Source organism: Pseudorca crassidens, chromosome 1 (assembly GCF_039906515.1).
Source record: "Pseudorca crassidens isolate mPseCra1 chromosome 1, mPseCra1.hap1, whole genome shotgun sequence".
In the NCBI taxonomy this organism is placed as follows: domain Eukaryota; kingdom Metazoa; phylum Chordata; class Mammalia; order Artiodactyla; family Delphinidae; genus Pseudorca; species Pseudorca crassidens.
The window spans coordinates 58644777-58660659 of record NC_090296.1 but is presented as its reverse complement, the minus strand read 5'-3'; positions in this window follow the sequence as shown (position 1 = coordinate 58660659).

Below are 15883 nucleotides of genomic sequence, written 5' to 3'. Positions count from 1 at the left end.
TCTTCCCCAGTACTGGAAAAAAACCCTAAAGTAAATACAGTGCTGATCTCATCTACCTAACTAAAATTATAATCAAACCCCCAAACAAGCATATGGCATTCAAATTACATAATCACATTCCAGAATAAAATTCAAGAGTATTTATAGAAAAATAAAATTATCCAGTTTCCAATATAGTAGAATTCACAATGTCTGGCATCCAAAAAAAAATTAGCAGGCATGAAAACAAACAGGAATTTCTCATTATGGGTCATTAAATATGAGACTAAAGAGAGAAAAATTAAATATGAGACTAAAGAGAGAAAAAGGTCAACTAATTGAAACAGACCTGGAAGTCAAATAGATGTTAAAATTAGCAGACAAGGATGTTGAAATAGTTATTATAACACCATTCATAATCTCAAAAAATAGTGCAAAGACATGGAAGATGTAAGAAATTGAAAGTATAGAGGAGAAAAAATTATAATGTATAATATTAAATATGTAATGGATGGTATTAACATCAAATTTAACATTGAGAAGAAATGATTACTGAACACGAGCCTTCATATCGGAAAAAAATTCAAAATAAAACACAGGAAAAATGAAGAAGAAAATAAATACACAAGACAGCATCACTGAGCTGTGGAAAAATTTTAAGCTACTTCACATATGTGTAATTGGGATGCCTGAAAAAGAGGGAAGGAATGGAGTAAAGAAAAATATATTTAAAGAAATAATGTATGAAAACTTTCTAAGTTTGGTGAAAACTAATAAACCTACAGTTCCAAAGCAAAACATACACAAAGACACATTAGCATTTGTTGTACAGCTGGTTTGGTGGTGCTGAATTCTCTTAGCTTTTGCTTGTCTGTAAAGCTTTTGATTTCCCCATCAAATCTAAATGAGAGCCTTGCTCGATAGAGTATTCCTGGTTGTAGGTTTTTCCCTTTCATCACTTTAAATATATCATGGCACTCCCGTCTGGCCTGAAGAGGTGGAGAAAAGGGAACCACTTTTCCCTCTTTTCCCAATGTAGGGAACCCTCCTACACTGTTGATGAGACTGTAAATTGGTACAGTCGCTATGGAGAAGAGTGGAGGTTCCTTAAAAACTAAAAGCACTATGGAGGTTCCTTAAAAAACGAAAAATAGGGCTTCCCTGGTGGCGCAGTGGTTGAGAGTCTGCCTGCCGATGCAGGGGACGCGGATTCGTGCCCCAGTCTGGGAAGATCCCACATGCCGCGGAGCGGCTGGGTCCGTGACCCATGGCCGCTGAGCCTGCGCGTCTGGAGCCTGTGCTCCGTGGCGGGAGAGGCCACAGCAGTGAGAGGCCCGCGTACCGCAAAAAAAAAAAAAAGTAAAAATAATGACCATATCAAGGGTAGGTGAGGATGTGGAGGAACTGGAATTCTCATACATTGTTGGTGTGGATGTAAAATAATGCAACTCTTTATAAAAGTGCAGTTTCTTGAAAAGTTTAACATATACATAAAATCACCCAGTTATTTCATGCCAAGGAAAGCATATATCCACATTTGCATATAAATGTCTATCTGCTTTAACCATAATAGCTCCAAACTGGAAACAACTATCCATGAACAGGTGAACAGATAAAAAAAGTTATTGTACGTCCATAAAATGGAATATTACTCAGAAATAAAAAGTAATGAACTATTGATATATACATGTGTATAAATCTCAAAATAATTATATTGAATGAGACAGAAAAAATAATACCATAGGATTATATTTATGCAACTTCTGAAAAAAATACAGCTATTCTATAAAGGTAAAAAATAAATAATTGGTTGCCTCTGGACAGAGTGGGAGCAGCAGAGTGGAAAGGCCTGGCAGAAGGATTATAAAGAGGCAGGAAGAAACTTTTGGCAATGATGGATATACTCATTTTCTCAGTTGTGGTAATGGTTTTACGAGTGTACCATATGGCAAAATTTATCATGTTGTGTATTGAATCATATGTGGCTTTTTGTATGCTATTTAAACATCAAGAAGAGTATTACTCTGAGATGGTCCCTAAAATAAGTCATGGGGGAAAAAATAAATCAGGTCTTGTGTGAGAGTAAATAAAATCCTGTCCCCTCTTGGGATCTTTCAGAGGTGTGGTAAATTTAGGCAGGATTTAGTAAACTTAAAAGTTACCACAGGTTTGTTGCTTAAGACCTAATTTTTGCATAATATCATAATATATTTGAAACTCAAACTAGAGCTACCAACCTAACCAAAAACCGTGGCAAAAAAATCTCTGTGTTTATTTTGAGAAATGTCATCATCTGAGAAATTAAATCTGGATAACTGTGATATGCTATTTTTGTGTGTGTGATTTTCTGTAATTTTTAATGTTTTAGAAAACATAAAAATACTATAAATTAGAATATTCTTTGAAAACAAAGCAAGTTTTGTCACTATGGCTATGTTACTGAAAAACCTCTGATAATTTTAAAAAGAAATCCTCTTTGATGGAGGCCCAAGTGTTCTAGTGCTATTTTGACTTCCACTTGATATTAATGTAGCTTTACAGAGTACATTTGCTATAATTTAAACACACAAGCACATACACAGGTGAAGAAATCTACATATAAGATTCCTATATAAAAGTTCCTACAAGCAACTGTATGCCAATAAAATGGACAACCTGGAAGAAATAGACAAATTCTTAGAAAGGTACAGTCTCCCAAGACTGAACCAGGAAGAAATAGAAAATATGAACAGATCAATCACAAGCCCTGAAATTGAAACAGTGATTAAAAACTCCCAACAAACAAAAGTCCAAGACCTGATGGCTTCACAGGTGAATTTTATCAAATGTTAAGAGAAGATCTAACACCTATCCTTCTGAAATTGTTCCAAAAAATTGCAGGGGAAGGAAAACTCCCAAACTCATTCTATGAGGCCACCGTCACCCTGATACCAAAACCAGACAAAGATATCACAAAAGAAAGAAAATTACAGGCCAATATCACTGATGAACACAGACGCAAAAATCCTCAACAAAATACTAGCAATCCAAATGCAACAATATATTAAAAGGATCACACACCATGATCAAGTGGGATTTATCCCAGGGATGAAAGGATTTTTCCAATATCCACAAATCAAACAGTGTGATACACCACATCAACAAACTGAAGGAAAAAAACCATATTATTATCTTAATAGATGCAGAAAAAGCTTTTGACAAAATCCAGCACCCATTTATGATAAAAACTCTCCAGAAAGTGGGCATAGAGGCAACCTACCTCAACATAATAAAGGTCATATATGACAAACCTACAGCTAACATCACACTCAATGGTGAAAAGCTGAAAGCATTTCCTCTAAGATCAGGAACAAGACAAGGATGTCCACTCTTGCCACTTTTATCCAACATAGTTTTGGAAGCCCTAGCTATGGCAATTAGAGAAGAAAGAGAAATAAAAGGACTACAAATTGGAAAAGAAGTAAAACTGTCACTGTTTGCAGATGACATGATAGTATACATAGAAAATCCTAAAGATGCTACCAGAAAACTACTAGAGCTCATCAATGAATTTGGTAAAGTTTCAGGTTACAAAACTAATACTCAGAAATATGTTGCATTTCTATACACTAACGATGAAAGATCAGAAAGAAAAATTCAACAAACAATCCCATTTACCATCACATCAAAAAGAATAAAATATCTAGGAATAAACCTACCTAAGCAGACAAAAGACCTGTACTCTGAAATCTATAAGACGCTGATGAAAGAAATTGAAGAAGACACAAACAGATGGAAAGATATACCATATTCGTGGATTGGAAAAATCAATATTGTCAAAAAGACTATAGTACGCAAGGCCATCTACAGATTCAATGCAATCCCTATAAATTACCAATGGCATTTTTCACAAAACCAGAACAAAAAGTCGTAAAACTTGTATGGAGACACAAAAGACCCCGAATAGCCAAAGCAAACTTGAGAAAGAAAAACAGAGCTGAAGGAATCAGGCTCCCGGACTTCAGAGTATACTACAAAGCTGTAGGCATCAAAACAGTAAAGTACTGGCTTAAAAATAGAAATATAGATCAATGGAACAGGATAGAAAGCTCAGAAATAAACCCACGCACCTATGTTCAATTAATCTATGACAAAGGATGCAAGACTACACAATAGTGGAAAGACAGTCTCTTCAACAATGGTGCTGGAGCTACAGTAATCAAGACAGTATGGTACTGGCACAAAAATAGACATATAGATCAATGGAACAGGATAGAAAGTACAGAGATAAACCCATGCACATATGGTCACCTTACCTTTGATAAAGGAGGCAAAAATATACAGTGGAGGAAAGACAGTCTCTTCAATAAGTGGTGCTGGGAAAACTGGACAGGTACATGTAAAAGTATGAAATTAGAACACTCCCTAACACCATACACAAAAATAAGCTCAAAATGGATTAAAGACCTAAATATAAGGCCAGAAACGATCAAACTCATAGAGGAAAACATAGGCAGAACACTCTATGACATAAATCACAGCAAGATTCTTTTTGATCCACCTCCAAGAGAAATGGCAATAAAAAAAAAATAAACAAATGGGACCTAATGAAACTTCAAAGCTTTTGCACAGCAATGGAAACCATAAACAAGACCAAAAGACAACCCTCAGAATGGGAGAAAATATTTGCAAATGAAGCAAGTGACAAAGGATTAATCTCCAAAATTTACAAGCAGCTCATGCAGCTCAATATCAAAAAAACAAACAACCCTATCCAAAGATGGGCAGAAGACCTAAATAGACATTTCTCCAAAGAAGATATACAGATTGCCAACAAACACATGAAAGAATGCTCAACATCATTAATCATTAGAGAAATACAAATCAAAACTACAATGAGATATCATCTCACACCAGTCAGAATGGCCATCATCAAAAAATCTAGAAACAATAAATGCTGGAGAGGGTGTGGAGAAAAGGAAACACTCTTACACTGTTGGTGGTAATGTAAATTGATACAGCCACTATGGAGAACAGTATGGAGTTTCTTTAGAAAACTACAGGTAGAACTACCATACGACCCAGCAATCCCACTACTGGGCATATACCCTGAGCAAACCATAATTCAAAAAGAGTCATGTACCAATATGTTCATTGCAGCTCTATTTACAATATCCAGGACATGGAAGCAACCTAAGTGTCCATCAACAGATGAATGGATAAAGAAGACGTGGCACATATATACAATGGAATATTACTCAGCCATAAAAAGAAATGAAATTGAGTTATTTGTAGTGAGGTGGATGGACCTAGAGTCTGTCATACAGAATGAAGTAAGTCAGAAACAGAAAAACAAATAACGTATGCTAGCACATATATATGGAATCTAAGAAAAAAAAAAAGGTCATGAAGAACCTAGGGTTAAGACAGGAATAAAGACACAAACCTACTACAGAATGGACTTGAGGATATGGGGAGGGGGAAGGGTAAGTTGTGACAAAGCGAGAGAGTGGCATGGACATATATACACTACCAAACATAAAATAGATAGCTAGTGGGAAGCAGCCACATAGCACAGGGAGATCAGCTCGGTGCTTTGTGACCACCTACAGGGGTGGGATAGGGAGGGTGGGAGGGAGGGAGATGCAAGAGGGAAGAGGTATGGGAACATACATATATGTATAACTGATTCACTTTGTTATAAAGCAGAAACTAACACACCATTGTAAAGCAATTATACTCCAATAAATATGTTAAAAAAAAATGGTGCTGGGAAAATTGGACAGCTACATGTAAAATAATGAAATTAGATCATTCTTTAAAACCATACCCAAAAATAAGCTCAAAATGGATTAAAGGCCTAAATGTGAGACTGGACACTATAAAACTCCTAGAGGAAAGCATAGGCAGAACACTTTCTGACAGAAATCGCAGCAATATCTTTTTTTATCTGTTTCCCAGAATAATGGAAATAAAATCAAAAATAAGCAAATGGGACCTAATTAAGCTCAAAAGCTTTTGTACAGCAAAGGAAACCAAAATGAAAAATCAATTCACAGATTGGGAGACAGAAAACATTTGCAAATGAAATGACTGAGAAGGGATTAGTCTCCAAAATTTACAAATAGCTCATGAGGCTTAATATCATCAAAACAAACAATCCAGTCAAAAAATGGGCAGAAGACCTATATAGACATTGCTCCAACCAAGAAATACAGATAGCCAAAAAGCACATGAAAAGGTGTTCAACATCGCTATTAGAGAAATGCAAATCAAAAATACAATGAGATATCACTTCACACCAGTAAAAATGGCTATCATCAACAAATCCACAAGCAATACATGCTGAAGAGGGTGTGGAGAGAAGGGATCCCTCCTATACTGCTGGTGGGAATGTAAATTGGTACAGCCACTATGGAGGTTCCTTAAAAATCTAAAAATAGAGCCACCATATGGTCCAGCAATCTCACTCCTGGGCATATATCCAGAGAAAAAAGCATGGTCTGAAAGGATACATGCACCCCAATGTTCATTGCAGCACTGTTTAAAATAGCCATGACATGGAAGCAACCTAAACGTCCATCGACAGAGGAATGGATAAAGAAAATGTGGTATGTACATTCAATAGAATATTACTCAGCCATTAAAAATAATGAAATAATGCCACTTGCAGCAACATGGATGAACTTAGAGATTGTAATACTGAGTGAAGTAAGTCAGACAGAGAAAGAGAAATATTATATGATATCTCTTATATACAGAATCTTAAAAAAATGATGAAAATGTACTTATTTACAAAACAGAAACAGACTCGCAGACTTACAGAACAAACTTATGGTTACCAGGGGGGAAGGATGGGGGGAAGGGATAGTTAGGGAGTTTGGGATTGACAGGTACACACTGCTATATTTAAAATGGATAACCAACAAGGACCTACTGTATAGTGCAGGGAACTCTGCTCAATGTTATGTGGCAGCCTGGATGGGAGGGGAGCCTGGGGGAGAATAGATATATGTTTATGCATGGCTGAGTCATTTTGCTGTGCACCTGAAACTATCACAACATTGTTAATTGACCATGCTCCAATATAAAATGAAAAGTTTACAAGAAAAAATGTTCCTAAGGTATTTTTTTATAACTTTCGCACTGAAATTCCCATGAAGAAACACCATAAAATGAAAATTCAAAACTAAAAATGCCAGTTGAGCTTACTATCTGAACTATTTCCCTATTTTTGCCACTCTATTGTAAATAGTGAAGAATCACCAAGATGAAAAGCAGTGAAAAGTTGCTATCTCATAGTCTCTAACATGGTTCAAAACACAAAGAATACACGAGTAAGAAAATCATTTCCTTTTTGGCAGGGCTTGGATTATTATTATTTTTTTTTAAAGCAAAGATTATTTTCCTAACTCCTATGAAGACTGCCCTTTTTCTCTTTTTCAAACAGATATATAAACAGAAAAATGGTACAATTTGTATTCTGGAGAAAATACATTGAAATTGGGGAAGCTCGCCTTCTAGAAGTAAAGTATTATTAGGTAAAAGCAAATTAAAAATATGAGATCACAGATTCCCAATCAAACCAGTGTCAGAAGGCCAGAGAATATGAAGAGAAGAAAATCTTATCTACTAGTGAAGCCACATGAGACTGGTTACAACTCTGCATTGTTAGGAAACAATTGTCCATGGAACTCTCACATTTCTGTCTATCTTGTCAGCAGAGGTACTGATGTTCCTTAGCTACAGACTACTTTTCCAAGAATGTCCATAAAGCAAATAGCTTTGGGAGGGAGAGTTTTCATTGCTACAGAGGGTGGGTTTGTTTACTGTTCGGTACAATAAAGATAATATTTTCTTGCAGAGCAAGGTTGGGCAGGTTTGCTTGCATCCCATTTTAAAGGCTGGAATTTGGAATTTCCTAATTTGGGCATGCAACTGCTATGTCACAAATCAATTGTGTGTACCTGATTCATCCAGGCCCACCAGACTTGGGAGCCATGGGACACTGGCATTAACGTTAGTGTCCTTCTGCTGCTGTATGTGAATATATTTTGTCTCTGACCCAGGAGTGTTCTGTCTCTTGTCGGTTTGCATGAAATTATTTATTAGTTTTAATAAACCATTGGTTTGTTAGCTTGCAAATAGGGTAAAATTCAGACCCTTTGCAGTTTTGACATGGCTAAGATGGGGAAAATAACATTAGACTCTCTTCCATAATGAAGTGGATATGAAAAGGGATCTAATCTACTTTGATAAAAAGAGCAAACCTAGGGCAAAAGGCAATGGCTATGTTCTAGGGTTTATAGTCATTGGTCCTTATTCCAAGAAAAAAAAACAGAAAAGATATATACATGCATATGTAATATACAGAGCTTATAAAATACCTCAGAACAAAGGAAACATCTTAAAAGATTAAAATAACATTTCTGAAAAATATTACTTCCAGAAAATTCTAAAAAATTATTTTCATATTCTTTTTTTGTCTCAGATAGTATAAAGATATCTTGTATATATAAATACTTTAAATATTTTACACACATGCATTTATTAAATGAATTAATAACAACTAATTGAAGATATGTTCCAAAAATAGAGACTTCATTGTATAAGGCAGGACAGAGTAGAGGTACTGATGCAGTTGTACCTGAAAATCTCAGTCAATTTTCTAGACACACTAATAAATTTATTAGAGCTTAGTATTGTAATACTGGAACAAACAGCTTTATAATTCAAAAAAAACAAACTAGTAAGACAATGGAGAGGTGAGACATTGGAATTAGATCACCTATTTTGAATATCAGAACTTAACAAAATGTGAGACCATGACAAGTTATGTAATCTTCCTGACACTTATTAACTTCAAATATAAAGGCTTGTCTGGGAAACAAATTGGCTATGAACATTACCACAGTTTTTGTTCACTGGAACCATAACTTGAGACAGATTTTAGAATGCATTTTATTTATTAGGAAATAAAACTCTGAAGGGAGTGGGTTTTCCCTTGACAGAGAAAGAAGTCAAACTGTGGTTCCAGAAAGATTCATATAATCATATAGGAAGTTCTGAAATGTTAAAATAATCTTGCATTCCTGGGATAAACCCCAGTTAGTAATGACATATTTTTCTTTTTATATTTTTGGATCAATATGCTAAATTTGGTTAAGAATTTTTGTATCTATATTTATGAGGGATATTTGCCTGTAGTATTCTTTCTTTTATTTCCTTTACTAGTTCTGCTGTAAGGATAATGCTGGCCTTATAGAATATATTACAGATTATTCCCTCTCCTATTTTCTGAAAGAATTTATGTGGAATTGGTATGATTTCTTTCTTTTTTTTATTGGAGTATAGTTGCTTTACAATGTTGTGTTAGTTTCTGCTGTACAGCAAAGTGAATCAGCCTCACGTATACATCTATCCCCTCTTCCTTGGATTTCCTTTCCACTCAGTCACCAAAGAGCATTGTGTAGAGTTCCCTGTGCTATACAGTAGGTTCTCATTAATTATCTATCTCATACATAGTAGTGTATATATGTCAATCCCAATCTGCCAATTTATCCCACCCTCCCCTTTCCCCCTTGGTATCCATATGTTTGGTCTCTATGTCTGTGTCTCTATTTCTGCTTTGCAAATAAGATCATCTATACCACTTTTCGAGATTCTGCATATACGCGTTAATTGAACTCTTTATAGAGATTGGTCTTATGGTCCAGAATGTGGTATTTCTTTGTAAATGATCAAATTGCCCGTTGAATGAGTGTGCATTCTGCTGTTGTTGGGTACAGTGTCCTATAAATTTTAAGAAAAGTTGGTTGTTGGTGTTGCTCAAGTTTACTATATTCTTCATGATTTTCTGTCTGTCCGAACTATCAGTTTTTGAAGGCAAGTATTGAGATCTCTGTTGAAAATTCCAGATTTGCCTAGTTTATCTTTTATGTTGTTTTTTATAACTTTTTACTTCTGTTAGCTCTGTTGGTAGGTGTATAAACAATTTGGTTTTGGTTTTGGTTTACATCCTTTTCAGATTGCATCCTTAATCATTATTATTACAATTATCTCTTTATCCCTAGTAATATTCTTTCTGTGGCTGAAATCCACCTTTCCTGATATTAATATAACCACTCTTCTTTCCTTATTGAGTATTAGCATGGCAGGTATTGTCAGTCTCTTTTCACTGTAAGCTATTGATATCTTTTGTATCTAGTATGGGTTTCTTATGGATGACTTATAGCTGCTTCTTGCTTTATTATTATCCAACCTGGCAATCTTTGATTTTAGTTGGGATTTAGTTTACTTTTAATGTGAATATTGATATGGTTGTGTTTAAATGTACCACATTTCTACTTCTTTTCCCTTCTTTTCCTTTTTTTCTGATTTCCTTTAGATTAAGGGAATATTATTTATGATTCATTTTTATCTTTGTTAGCTTATTATCTTTACCTGCTTTTATTACTTGCTTTAGGGTTTACATGATACATTTTCAACTTATAAAAAACTACATTCAAAGGATATTATAGAATTTTGATATAATATAAAAACCTTACAACTCTGTACTCTTATCCCTCCCCTCCTGGCCTTAGTGCTATTGTTGGCATAATTTTCCTCTAGGTATTTTTTCTCTAGATGAAATTCAGGTAATAAGAAAAGATATTCAACACGTGCCATGTTTTAGACATTTTGTATTCCAGGCATGTACTCTTAGTCCTCACAGTTTTATGAGATAACAATCATTGCCTTCATTTTTCAGATGTGAAACCTGAAGCTCAAAGAGATTATATAACCTACCTTAGTCAGATAACTACTAAGTAAGGGAGTTGAAAATCAAACACAGATCTTTATAATCTGAAACCTATGCTTATTTTTATATACCACCATATTCAATAAGTATTTATTGAATGAATAAATGAACTTCTAAATTAATGTATTTGAGGGACAAAAAAGGTACTCTGAATTCCAAACTTTTTACATTTGCTTTGCTTTGATAACATCTAAAATGTTCATAAGTGGAATATATCCCCTTAGCTTAAAATGATAAACAGCAAATGTGGCACCCACAATGTTCACTGAGAGTATATCAGTGAACATGGAAGCAGTTAATTAATAAACAAAGAAACTTTGCTGCTCAGAAAATGTTTAGCAGTATTGCACAAAATATGGCATAGCACTATATGATTGAAGTGGCTATTTTCTCTTAAGTTCTAATGAGAAAACTATACTTCCAACCTTAATACTTTAGCCATCCCCATAGGTAAGGCAGAATAATACAACAGGATGCTGAGATTAGATATTTCAGAGATTAACAAGTGAAGCTGAAGGCCGGTACTCCACAGAATAACGTTCAGGAAAGCACAACCTTTTGGAATCAACTGATAAAGACTGCTTATATAAACATATTTATAAGCAGAAACTTCATGTTTTCAAATGAGTTGTGTTCTCTCAATATCTCTCTTTTCAGTGAAATGCTGAAAAGGAGAGAAATGAAGACATGAATCTATATTGCCATATTCTCTTAAATACAGCATGAACTAAGATCATCTTCCTTCAAGGAAAAAAGTGTGAGGAATTCAGAGAAGAGAAGAACAGAAACAGCCACTAAAGAAATATAAACAAAAGGATTTAAGAACATTTTAAGATTATTTTGTGGGATTTGAATACTATTTCATAGGATATCAACTCCATGGCAGTAACCGTTAGCAAGTAAAGTGGCAGGTAAGGCAGGATTATTTGTCGCTGCTTGATGAGTATTGCGATGAAAGAGAAATTAGAGAGTTTCAGGGTAAGGTACAGGGGGTGCTGATTAGAATAATAGAAGGGAGTTGATGAACTGAATGAATTATGAGGGTTTGAATGATCTTGAAGAATTAGGAACTATGGAAATCAAGGGATGTGAAGGGATGAGAATGCCATGAGTATCACCTTGGAAGTAAAACAGTTTTCTACAATGTCAGAGTTTAAGGCTGTGCCCTGAAGATGGATAGTTGATATTTACTGGAAATGGAAGCCATTTAGATGAAGGATTCTGAAGTACAATGACATAAACTGATGGCTCTGGTTATTTGGATAGTGGGGTATCAACTTCAGAAAAAGGTGGTGCAGAACTACTGTCTGTTGTATTTATAACTGGAAACACTGTCTTGTGACTCATAGTATTAATCCCAATCAGAATACTCTATCAGGATAACAGAATTTTTTATGTTACTTTACCAGTTTTTCATAATAATTCATAATAATTCAGACCTAGGGTTCAGATTAGGTATTTCTTTCTACCTACCATATAATTTTGGGTACACAGACAAACAAAGTTCTGTTTATTTCTTATGAAGGTATTATATAATTTCTTCCTATTCTGGGTGTTTATTTGGTTGAAGATTTCAGATCTACTTTTAGGGCTTTTCTAAGTCTGATACTAAATTATTATACAGTTGTAATTTAACCAATATTTCCCTTGCCTCAGCTTAATGACACTTCCTTCAAAAAAATTTTATGACTTCATATAACTTGGTTAGTTCCATTCTATACACGCTTCTACCATACTGGAGCTGCTCATATTAAAAATGTGTCACATCACATTACAGTTTTATGTTCATTTTGAAGTATACAATGACATACCTTGAAGTCAAAGAGCAAGTCTTATAAATATGCTGTTTATATACCTTGCTTTGCCAGAGACAGTTTTATTTTTTAACTGTCTCTTCAACATCCTGTATATTGCAGTCAAATTGTCCTGGTTTGGATGATAAATTATATGGTCACTCCACTTATAAACCCTATACCCCTAACAACCACCAGAAAGCTAGGTAAATGGTGATCACTCAAAGATTTATGGAATTAATAAATGAATAAACAATTAAGTCAATAAATGAACTGAATCCAGTTATCCTTAATTCTGTTTTTTTAAAGATATTTTAGAATGACCTCTTTTAAAAACTTGATCATTCACTTTGTATCCCCAACAGAAAAGGACAAAGTGAGTAACAGACTAAAATATACTGTGCCAAAACTTGCTAACATTTTAATATATTACTTGTGAGAAAATCATTTCTGCAATTTATGTGGACAGTTATCTGTTTTTCTCTTTACCTCTTTCTCTGCCTCTCTTTCTCTTTTTTGTTTCCCTTTCTGTCTCTCTTTGATTCTTTCTTAGTGGCTTGTTATTTTTCATAATTCTTCATGGTATCAGTGCAGACAAGACTTAAAAGATCTCTATGCAGTGCTTCTGTTAGGTATAAAAATATTTCATTTATAGCTTTCAGTACTTCTTATCTATTTCTTTTTGAAGAATTTAATCGTGAATTATACATACCAGTGCAGCATGAAATATTCAACTCATGTCTTTCACTCCAGTTCAGCCTATGAGACAAAGAAAGAGTGGTTTGAACATAGAAAAGAGAGGGTCTGTGTATAGCAATATCGACAGTACTATTTAATAGCATTTTTCCCATAGCAGGGCCCAGATGAAAAGTCCAGCATAACTAGATTTCATACACTCAGTGCAACTCATATAATTCATTCAATTAACTGAAACAGAGACATAGCTTTAAGCATTTAAAATACAATAGGTGTTTTCCAAAAGTCAGAGAGAAACGATATTACTTCAAAAGTGAATTATCATTATTCAAAGCCATAATCAGGCATATTTTATGAAACACGGAAAAAGTTAATATAGGTTTTTAAGCCAATAACTATTTTTGAATAGTAACAGAAGATGTTCCTATCAATTTTAATTGATAATTGATTGATTGTTCAGTTCGATTCTTTATCATTAGAAGTTTCCTACTTTATATCTTTCTAAATCTAGAAAAAGTAAAGTCCTCTCCATTTACTGAAGAATTCTGAGTCATAACCGTTTGAGAAGAGTGCATGGGCTGAGACCTGATAGTGGGTTCAGGTCACTGTTGGCAACCTCTTCCTTAGGGAAAATTCAAGGTAATAATGTATTTTATTGAGAAAACTTGCCCTTCAGAACGATTCTTCAGTTCTTCTTTTGTAAACCAGTGAATATAGGATTTGTCTTTTTAAATCCAACAGTTAGGGGCCAGTGAATCTTATTCACCAATGAAAAGGAATTTTCCTACCTACTTGATGTACAGAAATAATGGAAGACAATAAAAACAAAGAAATAAAACCAAAAACTTGGTGAGGTCTTCTTATCTACTGACTTCACAATATATAGAATATCAAATTACTCTAGAAAATGTCTAATGTTTGTGTGAAATTTCTAGATTGTTTGTACTAACAACTTTTCTATCAAAGCCTTTATGGTTTGGAAATTATTTGAATTTGAGTTGAGTGGCACAATATGAACGCAATTATCCTGTTCAATGGAAACTTTTTTTCTTTTTAAATATCTGTTTTTGTTTTCTTAAAGTCGTTTTCTCTTCAAGCTAAAGAGTTAATTTATGATTGGGAATCTATAACAACATAATCTTGAATTGTATGCTTAAACCTCAAAGCCATCTTTTAAAATTCCTGTTAAATATGATATACTAAACTCCAAATTTTAAACATCCTTACCTGTATTTCTATTTTTATTACAGTTCATTTAAAAGTCATCTGATTGAATATTAGTTTTGTATTGTGTAAATTGAAGTGTTTTACAAAAACTGTATTAAATATGTTATTCTATCCCTAAACCTCTTAGGTAATCTAATATAAATACAAAAATTAAAATTAGATTTTAAATAATTTACATTCAATTCTAATAAATATAAGAGCACTGATTCTATGCCAGGATTTGTGTTTAGCACTTTTATATAGATGTTTTATTAGTCAACGTTCCCCAGAGAAACATAACCAATAGGATATACACTTATTATAAGAATTGTTTCACAGGATTATGGAGGCATGGAAGTCTGTGCCACCTATAAACTGGAGAATGAGGAAAACCTGTGGTATAATTCAGTCTGCGTCTGAAGGTCTGAGAAACGGGTGAGCTCAAGGTGCAAGTCCAAGTCCAAAAGCCCTAGAATCGAGGGTTGGATTGTGTAAGCCCTGATCTGAGTCCAAAGGCCTGGAAACTAGGAACACTGATGTCTAAGGGCTGGAGGAGATGTATGTCTCAGCTTATGCAAAAAGAGCAAATTCGTCCTTCCTCTGCCTTTTTTGTTCTATTCAAGCCCTCAACAAATTGGGGTGATGTTCACCCCAATTGTTGGGGTGCATTGGTGAGGGTGACCTCCTTTACTCAGTCTACCAATTCAAATGTTAATCTCTTCTGGAAACACCCTCACAGACACAATCAGAAATAATAATCTACCAGCTATGTAGGCATCCCTTAGCCCAGCAAGACTGGCACATAAAATTAACCATCAACAAATCTACCACATAATCATTATTATTATCTATGTTACAAATGGTGAAACCAAAGTATAGTTTGTTAAATGTCTTAAGACCAAACAGACGCAAAGTGGTGGACTTGGGATTCTATATGGGACATTTGATTCCATAGTTTGTTCTTTCAGTAGCTGACTACCAGTTCCATTCACAGAGACATTGTAAAACATGAACATCCTGCTCTAGTTAAAAAGAGTGGGGAAAAAACACAAAATAATAACGTTTCAACATATACTGGTAAACTATATTTTCTGAACAAGGTAACAGTAATCAGCATACAAATTAAAGGCAAACTACAATGAATACTTCAAGTACTTTAAGACTATAATTTACTATTTTTAAATTTTTAAAAATTGTTTACTTTCTATTTTACTTAACTTCTTTTAGATTAAGTATTATTACTCAGTTTACCTTCTATTACCTAGTTAGCCATTCTTTTACAATAATTATAACATTTACTTCAGAAATTTGATATGCATTCTTGACAAACTACATTCTAATCTAGATCAGATCTCTTAGTACTTCCCAAATAATGGTCTTAAAACACTTTAGAGTCTCTTCCTATATTCCCAAATTGTGAAATTTTGCT